The sequence below is a fragment of the Sciurus vulgaris genome, assembly GCF_902686455.1.
Source record: "Sciurus vulgaris genome assembly, chromosome: 4".
Classification (NCBI taxonomy): Eukaryota; Metazoa; Chordata; class Mammalia; order Rodentia; family Sciuridae; genus Sciurus; species Sciurus vulgaris.
Window position 1 is genome coordinate 154,992,805 of NC_136464.1, and position 17,940 is coordinate 155,010,744.

The window sequence follows — 17,940 nt, forward strand, 5'->3', positions numbered from 1 at the left end:
CTTTTGTTCTCCACAGGCACGGTGCTTTAACTTCTGGAATATTGAATTTCATTTGCTTCTCTTCTCCTCCTTCCCTAGGCTACTGAAAATTGGTTGCTATCTTCCACTGCTCTCCTTACCCCTGTTCTTCTCCCAGTCACGGTGAGTTTGGATCTGCAAAAGCCTTGTATCAGCTTCAATTATTTTTTTAATATAAGATAATATTGATCTTGGCGCCCAGACTTGTCAGAAACGCTCCCCTTCGCTCTCCCTGAAAGAAGGAGCTGCTCCTAATTACAGACCTCTCTTCTGCTGCTTTCTTAGCCTGAGTTCAATGTGCTGTGAACATCTCTTCTCGCCCTTTCTAGTTCGTGTCCCCAGCATTATGCAAAATGATTCCATGCCTTGTCATTTCTTCTCATCAAATTTGAGGATACCCTTGAAATACGTTTCCCCAAACTTTTTTTTTTGTGGGTCTTTAAACTGTTAAAATGATGTATTATGGGAAGCAGGGCAGCTTATCAATAGGATCCTCTTTGAGCCTCACCTTTCCAATTGGGAAAATGGGACTAACCCCTGCCTGATCCTGTCATAGGATCAACCAAGATGATGTTTATAGAGTACGTATTTAGTGTCTGACATCCAGCAAGTGCCAAATAAATTTTAAAAAGTAGCTATCATTCTAAGAGTGTCCAAAAGAACTGTCAAGGCTGTAAAGGGTTTTGCTTCCACTTAGTGAAAAGTATTCATATAACTTCCCTGACCAGCTTCTTTGTACTAGTATTTGACAAATATCATTTTTTAATATTTAAAATTCTTGGCTGGAGATCTGTGATATCCCTTTCTCTTTCTTGCATAGGAAGTTTTTGCAAAACTCAAAAATTCGAGTAGCATTTGCTTTCCTCTGACTATGCTAAACAAAATCATTTGTTTTATTCCTGAAATTTGAGTCCCTGTTTCAAAGGTTAGGTTTTGTCGATTCCCCCTGAGACCTCTTTTCATCAGCGCATTCCCTGAGTCCCCCGCCTTTAGAAATCACGGGATGCACTGGACATCATGTGCATACTCAATTTTCAGAAAGCATCTGAAAAAGCTCAGCTTTGGAGATTGATGGTTCTCAGCTTTCAGCTTTGGTTTCTCTCTGCCTGAGGACCATTTGGATCTGGGCCTAAGAACATAGTCACACAATGTCAGAATATTAGTATTAAGTAGGCGATGCCCCTCTTCCTGCCTCTCAGCCTCATTTACAAAAACACGGGAAAATAAATCTAATCCCCTCACGGTTCCCTTGTGCTGCTCCACAGCAGGAATGTTATATGATTTCAAATTACTTATTAGACATATTCCTATGGGTATCATGTTGAGGATTACTTTTCCAAAGTTATTATAGTGCCTGTATCGTTAGGAAAATGAGGCGTAATTCTACCTTCTATCTCATTCCAAAGGCTTCTTCTACCTTTGCACAAAAAATAATGTCCAAATCAAGGAGTAGGACATTTATTGTCTGTTTTGCTCATTTTCCATCATATTTTTGGATGATGAGCTGTGGGGGGGGGGGGCGGGGGATCACTTTCTTAAATCCTTTTCTCCTAAAAGTAGTGGGTTAGCTTGCTTTCAAAGGAACCCATGTTGACACCCAGAGGGGACTCAGTTAGAAAAGACCAGCACACAAAAAATAGAAATGCAGCACTGGGGACATAACTGGATAGCGGAGTGTGTTTCACATTGCCAAGTCCTGGGTTCAGTCCCCAGCACGGCCAAAATAGAAAATAAAAAAGAAAGCAGGAAACAAAAGAAAGCAAGCAAACAAGAAAAATCTTTGTGTAGCTAGTAGAAGACAATGAACTATAAATCCTGGTGACCAGAGAACTACAGACACAGGGATTCATCCTAGAAAATTTAATTTCTAAGCTAACTTTTTGAGCAAGTCATTTCACTCTTCAATGTCTAAATATTCTCCCTGTATCTTATCCGTGTGTATCTGCTTTATGAGTGTTTGCATCAGTTATCTGCATTTTGGTTTACCTGGGGCAAATCTTTCAAATTCATTGACAGCACTTACCATTTAATTATTTTCCAAGTTGACAGCTCTCTCTGCAAGAAACACTAACGTTTTAATTCCTGGCTTAACTGACATATAGGTCTTTTCTAGTTTTCACTTGCTTTTTCTGTAACATTCATTGTTGCTAGGGAACTCCTTGCAACATAAATTATATTGCCATATATTGTATTTGCTCCAGAGTCACTGAAAGGGCAGTATGACTTTCCTTAAAACCTTTGAGTCAGTGAGGAAGGGGGTCTTGTTTTCCCCCTACATTTCATTAAGGACTGAACCAGAGAAGAAATGGAAAGAAAATCTTTTTCTACCTCCTTCAAAATCAGTGTTCAAAGTAAGATTCCTTGCTTTGCTGAAAGTGAACATCCTCAAAATTTAAACATATTGGATTTGATTAAAAGCACAAATCTATTTCCAAACCAAATATCAGTGATTTTTGAATCGCTTTCTCTCTTCCCAGTGCAAAACACTGAGGATTGACTTCATTTGCATTTACACATTTTTGTCCTTTGTAGTCAAAAGATATAATTGCTTTCTGGCTAAGAAAATGGGGCTGATTTTGACTTATCCAAAAACAATAAATCAGTCTTTGAAAAGCTTTTGGAAAACTTGAAGAGCTCAACAACATTTGTTTGATTCTCATGACTAAGTCTCCTTAGCTAAAACAAAGTGAGAACATTATGCAATTATTTAGAGGAAATTCAGGACCTCTGGGACAGTCATCATATAATGCAGTCAAAAGTGGACTTGGGGGCCTGACATTTGCAGATAATTGTGCAACCCTCAGCTGTGTGAGCCGGTCCTAAGAGAGCGCCCACCTTCGATTCGCCCCTTTCCCCCCCATCCTGCTTCATTCCGTGCCTCTTGATTAGTAATAAAATGAATAAATCAAACTGACTCTGGTTCCTGTGAGATGTATAAGAGAAATGAACATGAAAACCAAGACACCCAACTAAGGGTATCTTCCCCAGTCTCGTTTCTCATTTTAAAAAACAAAACAAATCTAGACTCATTCAGCAAACAAGAGCTTCGAAACTAAAGCTCAGGCCCAGATGTTATTAAGTATAAATATTTATAAGGCCCATAAAGATCCTGGCTAAGTTCAATTTTTCCTTAATGTAGCAAATGTTTCAAATTCGGCTCTCTCACTAAAGTCCTTAGAAGGCAGGATCCAGTGGAAGACACATTACGTTAGCAAGAGGAACGGAGTTCCTCTTTTATGTTTTATGGCCAGTTTTTCATTGAGGGGTATTGCTTTTCTCAGGAATCACTTCTCAGGGCCTGTCTTTCCCAAGAAGCCAGGAGAAAGTATGGTTGCTGCAGTCATGAATCAGGGGCCATGGGGGAAGCACACACATGGTGAGAGACACACATCCTAGATGTGAAACGATAGAGGGAGGCCAGATTCCTTTTATTCTAACCCCATCTCAGTAAGGAACACATCCAAAACCCTAAAAGCCTCAGTTTAACCATCCATTAAATGGGAGTATGATTATCCTAATAAGTGGAGCACAATTATCTCAGAATTTTTTTTTTTTTTGGTAGTGTTGGGGATTGAATCCAGGGACTTATGAATGTGAGGCAAGCACTCTACCAACTGAGCTATATCTCCAGCCCTAATTCAGCTTTTAAAAACTTCAATTTGGGTAACTGGTGTGTGCTTTTGCCTAAAAGGAACTTTTAGCCACAATATTTAAACGACTGCTTTGGTAACTTGTAGAGACACAAATGAAAGAAATGCACACATATAAGTAATAATTTATATATAATAATTATATGTATTTATTATTTATAGAATTTGTAGAATTATTTATTTATAGAATTTATTTATAGAACTTATTCTATAAATAAATAGTAATTTTGTGCTAAAACAGTTTATATGATAATTTGGGCAATTCATGCAGTGGATTAAGCATTTGGATCTCCAGTTTCATGAAGAAGATTCAATGTATGAAATTATCATCATCAACAACATCTCCATCTTCATCATTATTATTAGTGGTGCTGGGGATTAAACTCCTGAGCCTCTAGCATGCTGAGCATATGCTCTTTCAGTGCACTCCACCCCCAGTGAATCCCCCAGGGGAATCAGTGTAATTTTAAATCCATGTTTTATGGTAAAAAAAAATGTCTGCCTGTATGTCTTGTCCACCTGTGAACCATAGAACCCTGCAATGTTTTGCTTTCTAAAATTCCTTTGGTTAAATATATCACATTAAGTTAACACACAATTACCTGGTGCATGAATGTTTTAAAAGAGCTATTGTTGCATGGGATGATTTATCTGCGTGAAAATGAAAAGAACCTCGGTTTTCTCCCTAGGATACTTCCTAACCTGGGATAGAATTCCTGCTTTTGGGTGAGTCCAGAGGATGTTCTAGTGCCCACTGTCCGGGACCTGGGTGTGGTCCCTTACTCCCTGCTCTAGCAGGAGGGGTCTTCCTGTCCTCACAGCTTAGGGATGGAGGCCTGTGGCCTTCCACAGCTCCTGGCTTTGGAGTTCTCAGCCAGTTCTCTTGGCAGGTCCACACCCACCGCATGCCCTCCCTATCCCAGGCTCATGGCTCGGTCCTTTTTTGACTGCTGAAGCTGACAGTTCACATCAACCCGGAGAACACCCATCTCCTCCATGGAGGCCTTCATCTGCTGGACACATCTGGCAAGTGCTCTGAGGTGCTTACCTGGTTTCCCTGATTAATGTAGATGTAAAGATTTTATCAAGGCTCCTGGCGGCCGGACTTCAAGATGTAATCACAAAATCAATCCACATAGACTAACTGGGCATAGACTCACTAAGAAGACATCCCACAGTGTCAGGCACTTAATTAAGGCACTCTGGCTCCTCTGCCCCAGATTGATTCTTTTCTTTCCCTAACAGGTGATTCTGCTCTTCTGGGTGGACAAGACACTCCCCACTGGAGGCTACCCTTCGGAGTCCTGCAGTTTGGTGGGGAAACCAGCAGGGGGCACCCCTGCATCATCCCATCCCCAGGGAGTGGATGGGTGTACACCAGAAAGATCCCTTTCCCGATCCAATGACCTTGAAGAGGCACCTAAGAGCTTGTATGGCCTCATTTTGTCTTGAGATTCTCTTAGCTTCAGGCATCCCTTGAGGATAATCAGAGACGCCTTTCCTCTCTTCCCCACTGTTTTCCTCTTAGTGCTTGGTACTAACACGGACTCCATCAGCTCTGGACCTTGCCTGACATAGATGTTTCCTACTGGAAACTCCAGAACTAGAGGTTTGTAAAAATGTAAGTACCTTATGAAAAGAAGCCCAGGTCAACGATTGCCAACCCACTGCCACTTAATGATATGTTCTGTGCTGTGCACAGACCTTTGCCCAGCCTTGACTAGTCAGGTTCAACTGATGATTTTGGAGCATTACCATGTAAGTCATCAAACATCTGTTTAACACCTTTTGTGTGCTAAGCATCATGCAGGGAATATACTATTGCATTCTGGTAATCTAGACAAAGGAAGAAAGAGTGAAGTATGAGCCTTTACAAAGCAGGGAGTATGGGCAAGAATGGGAGAGAAGAAGCCCACACACCTCAGGGTGTGACCGAAAGGCTTCCAAAATAAGGCAACACCTGACTCAGTCCTGGAGGATGAGTCATCTGGCCAGTTCTCTAAGGCATCTAAGTAGATCTGAACCAAAACCTTGCCTAGCAGCTTGGATCTATGGAGTCCTAGCTACCAAGCACAACTCTACTACCCAGAACAACCAAGGACTCTAAAAAAGCTCAGACTTCATTGCTGCAGGGCAACCACGAAGGTGTCCTTCATTCATTCAGCATTATATTGGGCACCTACTACGTGCCAGACAACAAAATGAATCAGAAATAAGCCAGGCTGGGGTAGCATTCTTCATCACATAGGGAGGCTGCTCACCTATTTGTGAACCCAAATTTCTTTTTAATTAATTTATTTTTATTGGTGCATTATAATCGTACATCATAGTGGGAATCATTATACCATATTCATGCAGGCACATAGCATAATTTGATGAATCTCATTCCACAGTATCTTCCCTTTACCTTCTCTCCTCCCTCCCCAGATCCTCTTGCTCTACTCTACTGATTTCCATCATCATCATCATCATCATTATTATATTTTGCACCAAAATCTTGAGTCTAATAGGTAGAATCTACTCAATCTGGCTTGATAGACTGAGCCTCCTCAGAACGTATGTTTAACTGAGGTTTTCACTGAGCTGCCAGGAGGCCTGGTTTGAAATAACTGATCATACTCTGGAATGAGAAGTATTTGTACATGGTTCGCTATAGGAGCTTTTGCAAGTTGTCATTCCTCCTAAGAAAGGAGCCCCAGCCAATGTGATCCAAACAACTCTTCTGTCATCAGTGGAGACAATGGTCCTCTCCAGGTCTCAGGCCACTGCTATCCATCCTGGGGGGTGGTTTCATCTGGGGCTGACATCTTTGAAAAGGGTTGCTTCTATGGCGTCTAGATCAAGTCACATCCACAAACTCGATGATGTAAGAAATTAAAATTTAAGTTTTTTTTCCTATAATTCAATTTCTAAAAGAAAATGCTCATTTGATTGTCAGAAACACATGCCACTTGATTGTCAAAAATATATTGCCAATTTCTCCCAGGTTTCAGTTCTGGTTTTCCCACAGTGTCATTGAACTCCATTAATGCTGAGGCAGAGCAGTTGGAGGGAAGGCCATCCTTGAGAAACCAGTCCATGAAGAGCACATAGTCCCTCAGAAGATGTGAGACTCTCTGTCCTGCACACAGACATACAAGTGAGTTCTTTCTGCTGCTCCCACGATGGAGGTGGTGGTGGGCTCAACTCCCCTGCAAACTTCTCCAAAGTCTCCATTACTTAGAATTCTATCCAAGAAAATTATCTGGGTCTCCTCTTAGTTGTGACCCTGGGATCACTCTGCCATCTCAGTGCTGAGGAGCATTTTTTGTTTGTTTCCTAGGTACCTAGAGGAGGAAATCCTTTACCACCCCTGAAGATTTTCTAGATGGTTTAGGTATGAGATATCCCCCAAAAGCTCATGACTGACATAATACCAGAAAGTTCAGAGGTGAGATGATTGGGTTATGAAAGCCTAAACCTGATCAGTGCATTAATCCACTGGTAGGGATTAACTGGCATAGGCAGGTATGGTGTGACTAGAGGGATAGTCACTGGGAATGTGCCTTTGGGATTCCTATTTTGTCCTGGTGAGTGAAGCACTCACTCTGCTTCCTGGTTGCCATATTTTGAGCTGCTCTGCTCTGCCACACCCTTCACCATGATGTTCTGCCTCACCTTGGACCCAGAGCTATGGAGTCAGCTGTCTATGGACTGAGACCTCTGAAACCATGAGTACCAAATACACTCTTTCTCTTCTATTTTATTCTTGTCAGATTTTTTGGTCAGAGCAGTGAAAAACTGACTAAAACATTTTCCTTGAGAGGAACACCCTGTGCTTTAGAGGCAACTAACAATATCCTTAATGAGTCCAGGTTTGGGGATAGTGAAGTAGGAGGGAGCTTCCTTTCTGCCTTGTGCTTCTTCCCACCCCAGAGGCAGAAAACGAGGAGGAAGAGAGATCTTGAAAATCACTTACTGATTTTGCTAAAATCTCAAAAATGTTATTCTCCCACATCAATATGTTCTTCATTTTTATCCCTGCATAAGTGAAGTTCCAAGTTCACTTTCAGAACAGGCTTTTTTATTTACTGGTTCCCACACGGGCTCTGCATGGCCCCATATGCTCTGCAAAATGTTTGCTCCTGGATTGATCTGTTTGCCCAGTCCTGAGGCTGTGAAGAAGTAGATAGGATATGGTTTGGTAGAAAAGACTATGTGTTATTAACTGACTTCCAAAACCTTCATCTTCATGATTTGGCTATGACATTTTGTTTTAGAGTTTCCATGAAGTTTAATTACATAAAGTTCCACTGAATAGCTTAAGAATGAGTGAGAACAGAGGTAGGATTCAAAGATTAATATGTCATGGTCCTTACCCTTGGGAGATTTCTAATGGGGTCGGAAGGGAACTAAGAACGGCTCCATGCCACAGTGCAGGTATCAAGAAATCTCTGGGCTCTAGATCAGGTTGCAAAGTTACCAAACTTGGGCAGCTTCCAGCGAACTCTACACAGGGATGGTTTATCCCTAGGCCCAGCCAGAAGAGAACCCAGGACCTATGAGACTTCTAGGGCTCTTCTTTTTCTATTAAAATCAGAAGTAAGCAAGGAATATAACAGTAATGAACTTAACTTGGATTATATTTGTCTTATGCCAACAGAGTCATAAAAATTGTTCATTTATTTTTTATGGAGGAAAAAGCCCATAAAGGCAAAAATGCTTAGTGCCCATGAAAGTCATGTGGCTCTACCACGATGGCCAAATAGTAGCCACCTGATGCATGCAGGCTTTTATAAGGTACAAAATATGTTCCTTAGCTCTGAAGTAAATACACTAAAACTCAATAGGATGTTTTATCCATGATCACAAAAGGGAATCTAACCTCTCCAGGTCCACTCTTTACACATGATCTCAACCATGAAACAGCACCTTTGAAAAACGAGGGAAAGGGGAAAGATCTTAATACTGGCCTCCCCTGCTTGGACCCCAAACAGCATCCCTTTGGGTCTCAAACCCTGGAGTTATTACATCTGCCTTGCGGAGGAAGAGGCTGCTCTCTCTCCTTCACCAAATGAAGATGGAAAGCATCAAGGACAGAAACTCGCTCAGGAAACAAAAGCAATCCTCTCGTTTAGATGTTCCTGCTCGCCAGTGGGTACAGGAGTGTGAAAGGCCCAGGGCTGCTGGCTTGGAGGCAGGTGAGTCGCCGGTCAAGGTCTCCCATCAGAAGCTTAAAGTCCACTGGGTGGACTCTGGGAGGCAACTGTGCACAGTGGGATGTGACCCCACTAATGTAGAAGGACAGGTCAGTCAGTGGAGCCAGAAAATTCAGAGGCCAGGCCCAGAAGACACCTGCACCCCCAGAAATGGTCCCAGAATTTAAGCTCCTTTCAAAGCTGCCACAAGGACTTGCAGGAATGTAGGTGTGGCGATTTCCACAATCCTCGTGAAGGTAAGATTAGACAGTGATTCACACTTACAAATGCTGATCACCTCCACCTGGTACCTGAAGTGCCAAGTGACATTTCTTGCCCTTTCCCCACATAAATCTTCCCTGCACAGCATTCTCTGAGGACCACAAAGCCTGTCAGGGACTTGGCCCTGAGCTCACTGAAGTCACAGTAGGTTGCCAAGTTCTGCAGATGTTCACACTGACGGCTTTATGTTTCGCAATATCGCAGAGCTGCTCCCAAGTGACATTCATCCATTCACCGAGGTAATGCTTAATAAGAATGATCTACAGAGGATAGCGGCTCCAAAAGATGAGGAGAAGAAACCCACTTCCAATGGGAATGCATGAGCAAAGTCGATCAATCAATCAATACAGCAATGTTCTCAAGAGGCCAAGGTGTAGAAAAGGGAAATTACATACAGCAATTCTGAGGGAAAACAAACAAACAAGAAGAACATAGTGCTTCTTTGTGGACACGGCATGCGTATGTTTCTCAGGAGTGTTGAACCCTTACAGTGCTTGAGAATAGTCCTACTTAACTCCAGTTGAGAGAAGTAGCTCCATGGACCAATGTCAGCTCTTGTAGCAACAGGTATCACATTTGATAGCCAAGGTGGGTCTATTCCCAGATCAAGAAATTTGACCATAGGGAATACACAATGACCCCCAAAGCTATAGAAATTGAATAGTAATTTCCACTTTCAATCTGCTTTAACTTATATCATCTCATTTAATGTTCAAGAAAATTCTAAGGGCACCAGTATCAGTATTTCTACAAAAATAAAGGTTAGGTTTGGGGATATAACTCAGTGACAGAGTACTTGCCTAGCATGCGTGAAGCCCTGGATTCAATCCTTATTACTGAAAAACAAAAAAATGGTTAAGAGATTTTCAGAAAGTCAATCAATCTAGTAGCAGATCTACGATTAATAGACAGGGCTCTATACCTTTCCGATATTTGTTTGTCCCTAGAGCTACAAGGTATTACATGGTTAAAACACATTATATTAGCCCTTACCTCAATCCTGCAGGAGGGGTTTTATTATCTTTGTCTAAATATGGAAATATCAAGGCTCAGGGAGAGATAAAACAACAGACCTGAGGTCAAAATTCACTCATTAAATATTAGGCCTCACTTTGTGCTAAACACTGGGCTTCTCAGATACCAAGCAGAGTGAGCACAATTCAAGAAAAGCAATTTCATAAAGGTCTCAGTCCAACAAAGAAAAAAAAAAAAGACTCGTATTTTAAAGAAAAAAAATTTTAAAGTCTAAAAGTCATCATTTGGTAAACCATGTTTTTTGGAGGCCAACAGGCTGAATTCCATTTTGAAATAGGAGAAATTCAGTAACTGCTTGGAAAGTTTGCAGATGTTCACGGGCTCATTTTATTAATTAGGGAGGCCTGGATGCTAATTCAGTTGCTATGCACCAGAACTCCTGGGAAATGCATGGCCAGGCAGAGAAACATACAAAAGGAATCTTTAAGGAGTTTTATATGTAATGCAGTTGGACATTTTAGAAGAAGGGAGGTAGAATGTATTGCACGTTGCGTTATAGTGCACAGAATCTAGTTACTTAGAAGTAGCATTCATAGCCTGTATTATCCCCAGCCACACACCAGCTGGGAGGCTTGGGAAGGGAAATGGAGAGTAATTACAATAGTAAGAAAGCAGGTTTCTCTAACTCTAGACCTACCTGCTTTACAAAAACCCCAGCCTGCCTCAGTTTCCCTATAGTTAATCATAAGGCCCAGTGGTCCAGGCAGCTTGCAGGGACCTGTGCCCCAGATCCCTGCCTGCCTAGCTGCTACAGCCTTCTCTCCTATGAAACTGCTGATGCTGCTGAGGTCTGACATCCCCCTCCAGCTGGAGACCTCCCTGGCTGACCCTCAGCTGCCCTGTCCCTGTCCCACTCCAGAGACTGGCCTCAGGGGCAATCCTGTCTTTAACATGCTGCCTCTTCTCTTCCAGGGGTCACAGGAGGCTGCGCCCAGAACTCAGCACGTCTTACAGAGATTTTAATGAAACAGCTCTTCTATTTATTTGTGCTGCCGCCTCCGTTGCCTGGGGCCACGGCACCAGCCCCAGAGAGGGGAACTCTGTGGGGACGGCAAGCTTTCTTCCCAGTCACCTTGTCCCCCCCACACACTGATCCCCCCCCTTCCTTGCATTAATCCTGTTTCTCAGACACATCTGAATCCTGGGGTACAGTTTGTATCATGCAGCACTCACTGAAAGTAAACAGCTTTTCCCCAACCTCACCAGAAGCAAAACAGGTCAGTTCAGTCATAAGGAATCTGATTAGCAGGAAGCCCAGGAGCCCAGCCCGGGAGCCCGGCTCCAGCGGCTCCCACCCCTGCCTGCAGCTCTCAGGGGCTGCACCACACAGCCCCCAGGGGCTTGCCGAGTTTGCCCTGCGGGATGCAGTTTGTGCCCAGGTCTCAGGTTGGCTTTCCTATTGTCATTTTTAAATTATATACTTAATAAAAATGAAGCTATTGTTTGAATTTCAAAGAAAAAGGATTTGGGGAATATGATTTTATTACATTAAAAGTAAAGAAAAAACATTTTAAAAGAAGGTTTGCTGAGGTGTGACTTCAAACAACGAAATTCACCCTTTCTCGTGTACAATTTGACAACTATATAGTTAGGCAACCTCCACAGTCCTTTCCAAACCCTCTCTCCCTAAAAGTTCCCTGAGTCCCTTGGAGTGAGCTCCTCCCTCTTACATCCCAGCCCCTGGAAACCACCAATCTGTGTTCCGATTCTGTAGTTTTACCTTCTCTAGAATGTGCAGTGTGGAACCATACACTGTAGGTAGACTTTGGAACTTGATGCATTTCACCAAGTGCAATGCCCTTGAGACTTATCTGCCTTGCTGCCTGTGTCAACAGATCATTCTTTTTTACGGCTGAGTACTATTTCTTTAAGTGAATGGGCAGCAATTTCTATGTCCCTTCACCAGAAGGTGGATATTTAGGTCATTTCCAGCTTTTAGCTACCAAGAATAAAGTTGCTATTGACATTTAGAGGTTCTTGTGAGAGTGTATGTATTCATTTATTTGGAGTAAACATCCTAAAGTAGGATTGCTGGGTCATTTGACAAATATACATAGGAAAGGTTTTTGAAGAAGAGGGAGATTTAGGAATGTGACTAGGTAGTTTAAACAGGAAGTAATGCATCAGGGTGTTTCAAGAAGGGTCAGCTCAGCTCTGGGCTTCTTCATGCCTTCCGGGGTTTCTGTGTCTTGCAGTGAGGAGGTAAACACCAGTTTATTGCTCGGGGCAGATACAGATTCATCACACAATATCTCTACCACTCATCCAAAGGTGTGACCTTGGACAAGTACTCAAGTTCACTGTGCTTTTGTTTTCTTGTTGTAAAATGAGCACTGTAATAGTGCTGCTGTGAGGATTTTTTTAAAGTGTCCAAGGACACTGTCGGGCACATATTAAGTTCTCAACAAACACTACATATTTATAGTCGGGGCAAAATCAGTAGTAGGATTTCAAATGAAAAAGAGCACGGCTCTGATATTTTGAATTAAGTACACTCACCAGATGACATGAAGAACACATTCAGTCCTTCGACATTTGTTTATTGAGTGCCCGCAGCGTGCCAGCCGAGTGATGAGGCCCTGTCCCTGGTTTTGCCAGCTTCCACTCTATAGTAGGAGGGGAAGCCAAATGGAAGGTACGTGTAATTACAAACCTAATAACCGCAACAGAAGGAAAGGACAGAGGGCTTGAGAAGAGTGTCCACTGAGGGAAGTGCTAGCGCTCTCCAGTCCCATCTAGCCTTATGAGTTCAACGCTTTCCAATTTCTAACTTTAGCTCAGATATGGACTCTGCTTAAAAAGAGGTGAAGACCAGCTGCTCTTGACCTCTTTCAGTGGCAGACGATCATTTCCTCCTTCATCATTATTCGTCTGCAAACATTTGCCTGGTGCCCTTTAAAACCACACTTCTGTCTTACGCAAGGAGGACACCTTGGAGCAGGAACAAGACGTTTCTTCTGCTGCCAGGGAGTTTACAGCATCTTGGGGGAGGAGACCAGGATAAATACACAGTGACAGCTCCTCTTCCTGCTGGGGCCATTCCGAGGAGAAGGTCCATGAAACTTTGATGAGCTTGGAGTTAAGCACCATTTCCGCTGGCCTGGATTTACCAGTGCGATGATACCACGGGGACTCATGGCACAAACTGGCTGCTGTGGCGGAGTGGGGCCAACAGACCTGCGGGCCTTCTCGCGGAGGACTGTGAGGATGGGTTACAGCTCCCTGAGGACAGACCGGTGTCGGTCCCCTCCCTGAAGCCAGGTGGTGCGGCCAGAGATTCCCAGCAGAAACCGAGTGTGGACAAGCAGCGGCCAGGCTGTGGAGAGCTGTCACGTCTCTTGGAAAATAGCAACTCTTTCTGCAAATTGGAAAGGCACTGGCTGTCTAGAAGCCCTTGCTGACGTGACGGCACCAGCCCACGCAGGGACCACGGGGACCGCCGGGCTTAGCCTTCCCTCGCGTCTCCGCCAGGTCCAGCCAGAGCAGCCAGCGGGCGGACGAGCAGCAGGCGGGTGCCATCCGCGGGTCCCGCCTCGGTTCTTACCTGGGTTTCAGCCGCGCTTTCCCCATCCTTCTGAGTGCTGCGCATGACGGTGGGTGCTCTGGGGTACCCAAAATGAAGATGTACCTTCTGTTGGTTTTCCAGTGCTCTTCATTCCTCTGGAGACCTGGTCTTCTCCCACTTCAATCGGGAGATGCTATGGGGCGCTCTCCACCGTGATTTCTACCTGCCTAGTCAAGACAAGGTGTCGTGGTCCAGCCTCAGTCATTCTGCCCCTTCCCCTGCCCACAGCAACTGGGCTTGGGTTGTTTATGTAACCAGGCTCAGGCCAACTGCAGACTTTGGGACTTTTCCATTTGGGACCACAGGTGTGGTGGCTTTGTGGGGTCTACTATTCTGAATTACAGTTCTCAGAAGTCACTCTCCAGTATGTTTTCAGGCAGGGTGGGCGATAAGAACTGTTCTTCCAGAAGGCTTGGAGGACAGAGGGGAAACAGTAGCCACTCATAGGACACACATTCTTCTCCCAGGTATTCAAACAGTAATCCAGGTGCTGCTGCGAAGGGATTTTGTGCTGTGATTAAAGTCCCTGACCAGTTAACTTTTGATTAGATGGGAGACCATCCTGAGAGAGCATAATTGAATCAGTTGGAAGGGCTTAAAAGGGTGCTTTGTCTCCCTTGGACACTAGTTTCTACCCCTACCTGGGGGCGCTCATCCTGATCTTCCTTATTTTGATATTGGTCTTGAAAATCAGTATCAGGTCCTCATTCCCCTGGTGTTGAAGATTAAACACCTTAGAATCGCCCGAGGCAAGAGTAGAAAGCAAATTTCATTTAAGAGACAGAACAGAGAAAGAGAGAGAGAGACAGAGAGGTAGTGGGGAACTGGGGATTCAGAGCTGGTGCCTGTGGGTGTAGGGGTGTCCTGCATTTTTATAGATGTCAGGTTTCTTTTCTTTCCTCCCCCTCCTCTTCCTATTTTGCCTACCTGACCAAAAGGCAGGAAAGAGTAGCCCCAGGGGGTAATTGCTTGTATTGAAAAGTGAGATCCTTCCCCATCCCCAGTAGTTAGCAGCAGGTTGTTGGGACAGTGTTATTTACTTATTTCCTTTTCTTTGATAATCAGCTACCTGTCCTTCGCCCTTCCTCAGGGTAAATCACTAGGTGGTGTGTGTGTGTGTGTGTGTGTGTGTGTGTGTGTGTTTGTAGGTGTGAACCCTTGGCTTGTTTCCCTGGTTGAATCATGACTGTTATCTTAAGAGGCAGGGTTTTACTTTTGGGTTATCATGGCCGGCTATTCTCTCATTATTCCAGAGCTTCTGAGAAATAACAATATTTATCTGCAGAAAATGTTTTGCATGAATATTGGTATCAGCTTTTTTCAAAAACTAGGAACAACTCAATTGTCTAGGAGATACAGCCATACAATGGAAGATTACTCAGCAAAAAAAGAAATATTATTCCTTCACAAAGCAACATGGATGAGTCTCAAAGCATGATTCTAACAAAAGAAGTCAGTCACAAAAGGTGATATATTTGCAAATATATATATCTGATAAGGGACTTGGACCTCAACTATCTTATAACACTGACCACTCAAAAATAAGGAGACAAATCAGAGATGGGAGGCCCTTTATACTGAGGGGAGGAGGAACTTCCAGGAGAAAGAAGCAGGCAGCAACTTCAGGTGCCCAGGGACCAAGAATGACCCAGACCCATGAACCAACTAGATCATGTCTGTCCCCAGAGAGAGCTGTTTGACTTAGCACCAGGACTTACAGGGTGGGGAGGTGGGAAGTAGGTCTGACTTGAAGCAGTCAGATTGAAGCCAGCTCTTCAGAAAGACCTGATGTATTTCTGGGATGAAAGGCTCCCCACAGTAAGCATGGTGGAAAGGGGCTGAGAGCACAACAGGATGTGGTGGCGTGGGTCAGGAGAAAGGACCGAAGTTCTCTTTCAATATCTCTTTTTCTCATAAGCACTGATTAAGACCATGTTGCTCAGAAGGTGATGTGAAAAAGTTTAGTTTCTCAGGCCTAAAACCCCTTGATGTGCTAATAATAATTGTAACTGAGTTACTGGGAAGATAACTCATTGGATATGATCGTGAAAAACTGTTTTTTTTCAATAACTGCCCCTTCATAGTGTCCATCTTGAATACTCCTTTCTCACCATGAGCCAGGTTTCTTCACCACAAACCTTTTGACCTGACTCCACACATTTGCAGAATTCATGGTTGCTAAAATAGTCTCTTCTGATATTGAAAGCTCATTTCTAACCATGAAAATGTCCTCAGTCTTGAACTTGGGCTGTCACTGCTGTGTATGGCAGAGGGGGTGTGCCCTGGCTCTGAGGTCCTTCCTCCACCAGTCACCCCACTGCCAGGGCAGGAAGAAGGCAGGGCCCCCTCGTGGCTGCCATGGCAAGGATTTGCATTTGACCTACTGTGGCTCAGACTGGTTCTGTGGGCTCTGCTGGTGACCTCATCTGAGGTGACTGCTTCCACATGGTGTGGGTGATTTCTTCCTAAGGAGCGTGTCAATTTCATCTCCACCCCTGATAATCACCTAGTCCCATCAGTAATATCTGTCCCAAATCCTTTCTCCAGATGGGCCATCCCCCTGACCCTGAAATGTTCCTGATTCTTATGTCTTCATTCATCTTTGTGCTCCTTCATAATCATAGAAACTGCTGTCTTCTTCCACAATCATGAAGGTTTATTTCATGTTCCAGGTTGGCCTTCCTAAGAAGGTAAGATATAGAATGCCCAGTTAAATTTTAATTTCAGCATAATAGGGAATAATTTTTTTAGTATAAGTATATCCCAAATATTATGTGGAATATACTTATCCAAAAAAAAATTTTCTCTATTTATCTGAAAGTAAAATTTAGCTAGGCATTCTATATTTTTATTTGCTAAATCTGGCAACTGCACTAAGAATCCAACTCTGAGATGGAGCCCTACATGCAGGGAGTTTATTGGAGAAATGCTCTCAGGATGCACACCTATAGGGGGGGCGAAGCCATCAGAATTAGAGAAGGAAGGTGACCAGCAATGCAATCATAACAGAAGCCTCAGCTTACCTGATAGGGAGTCCTGGAGCTGGGAAGACCCTTCCCAGAATGAGAGGAAGTGGTTGGGGCATCATCCCAGCATCCTCCAGTCACTGGGTATGGGCTGATCCTAGAAGGAGGTGGTCAGGGTAGTGCCCTTCAGCAAGAGGAAGTTGGAAAGTCAAAAGCTCTAGATGCCCTTCAATAGATGAATGGATAAGGAAACTGTGGTGTGTATACACAATGGCACTCAGCTGTAAAGAAGAATAAAATTATGGCATTTGCAAGTACATGGATGGAGTTGGAGAATATCATGCTAAGTGAGATAAGCCAATCCCAAAAAACCAAAGGCCAAATGTTTTCTCTGATAAGTGGATGCTGATACATAATGGGGCGGGGGCAGGGGGTAAGGGAAGATTGGATTGTGTAGAGGGAAATGAGGGGAGGAAAGGGGGCAGGGGGGAGAAAGATGGTTCAATGAGACAAACATCATTACCCCACGTGCACACAATTGGTCACACAAATGGTGTGACTCTACATCGTGTACAACCAGAGAAATGAACAAGTATACTCCATTTTTGTACAATGAATCAAAATGCATTCTGCTGTTACATGTAACTAAATAGAAGAAACAAAAAAAAGGAAGAAAAAAAAAGTTCAGTTAAGAGCTGCCAGACACCAGTACCTCAGCACAGGTAAGTCAGACCTCCTTCAAGTGGAAACCTGGTGCTTTGTTTACTTTTACCATGTAAACAAAGGTTTCAAAGCAGAGGGAAGAGAAATTAAGGGTCCAAGTATTGGAATCATCACAAGGAGGTCAAAGTAAAAAGAAAGAGAACTGCAATTGATTGGACTAGAGTCACAATGGGAACAATTATTTCTTTCAGCAAAATACTTGTATCAGTCACATGATGGTTATCAAGTTTGAACAAGTGGGACTGGGAGTGGAACTTGGTTATAGTACCTTCATCACATGTAGAAGGCCCTGAGTTCCATTCCCAATGGGGGATGGAGAGGGGAAGGGGGGAGAATTGAATAAAGCTTAGACTTTATGGGAGTTGAAGAGCTGAGTTTAATACCTTTTCAGTTTAACACTGGGACACCAGGAGAATCCTTCTAAAGGAGGAACATCCAGAAAAGCAAGGTCTAACCTACAGGGAGCTGCATAGTAGATTGTTTCTCTCAGCAAGTGTCACACCCACAGGTTTGTCCCAGCTGGA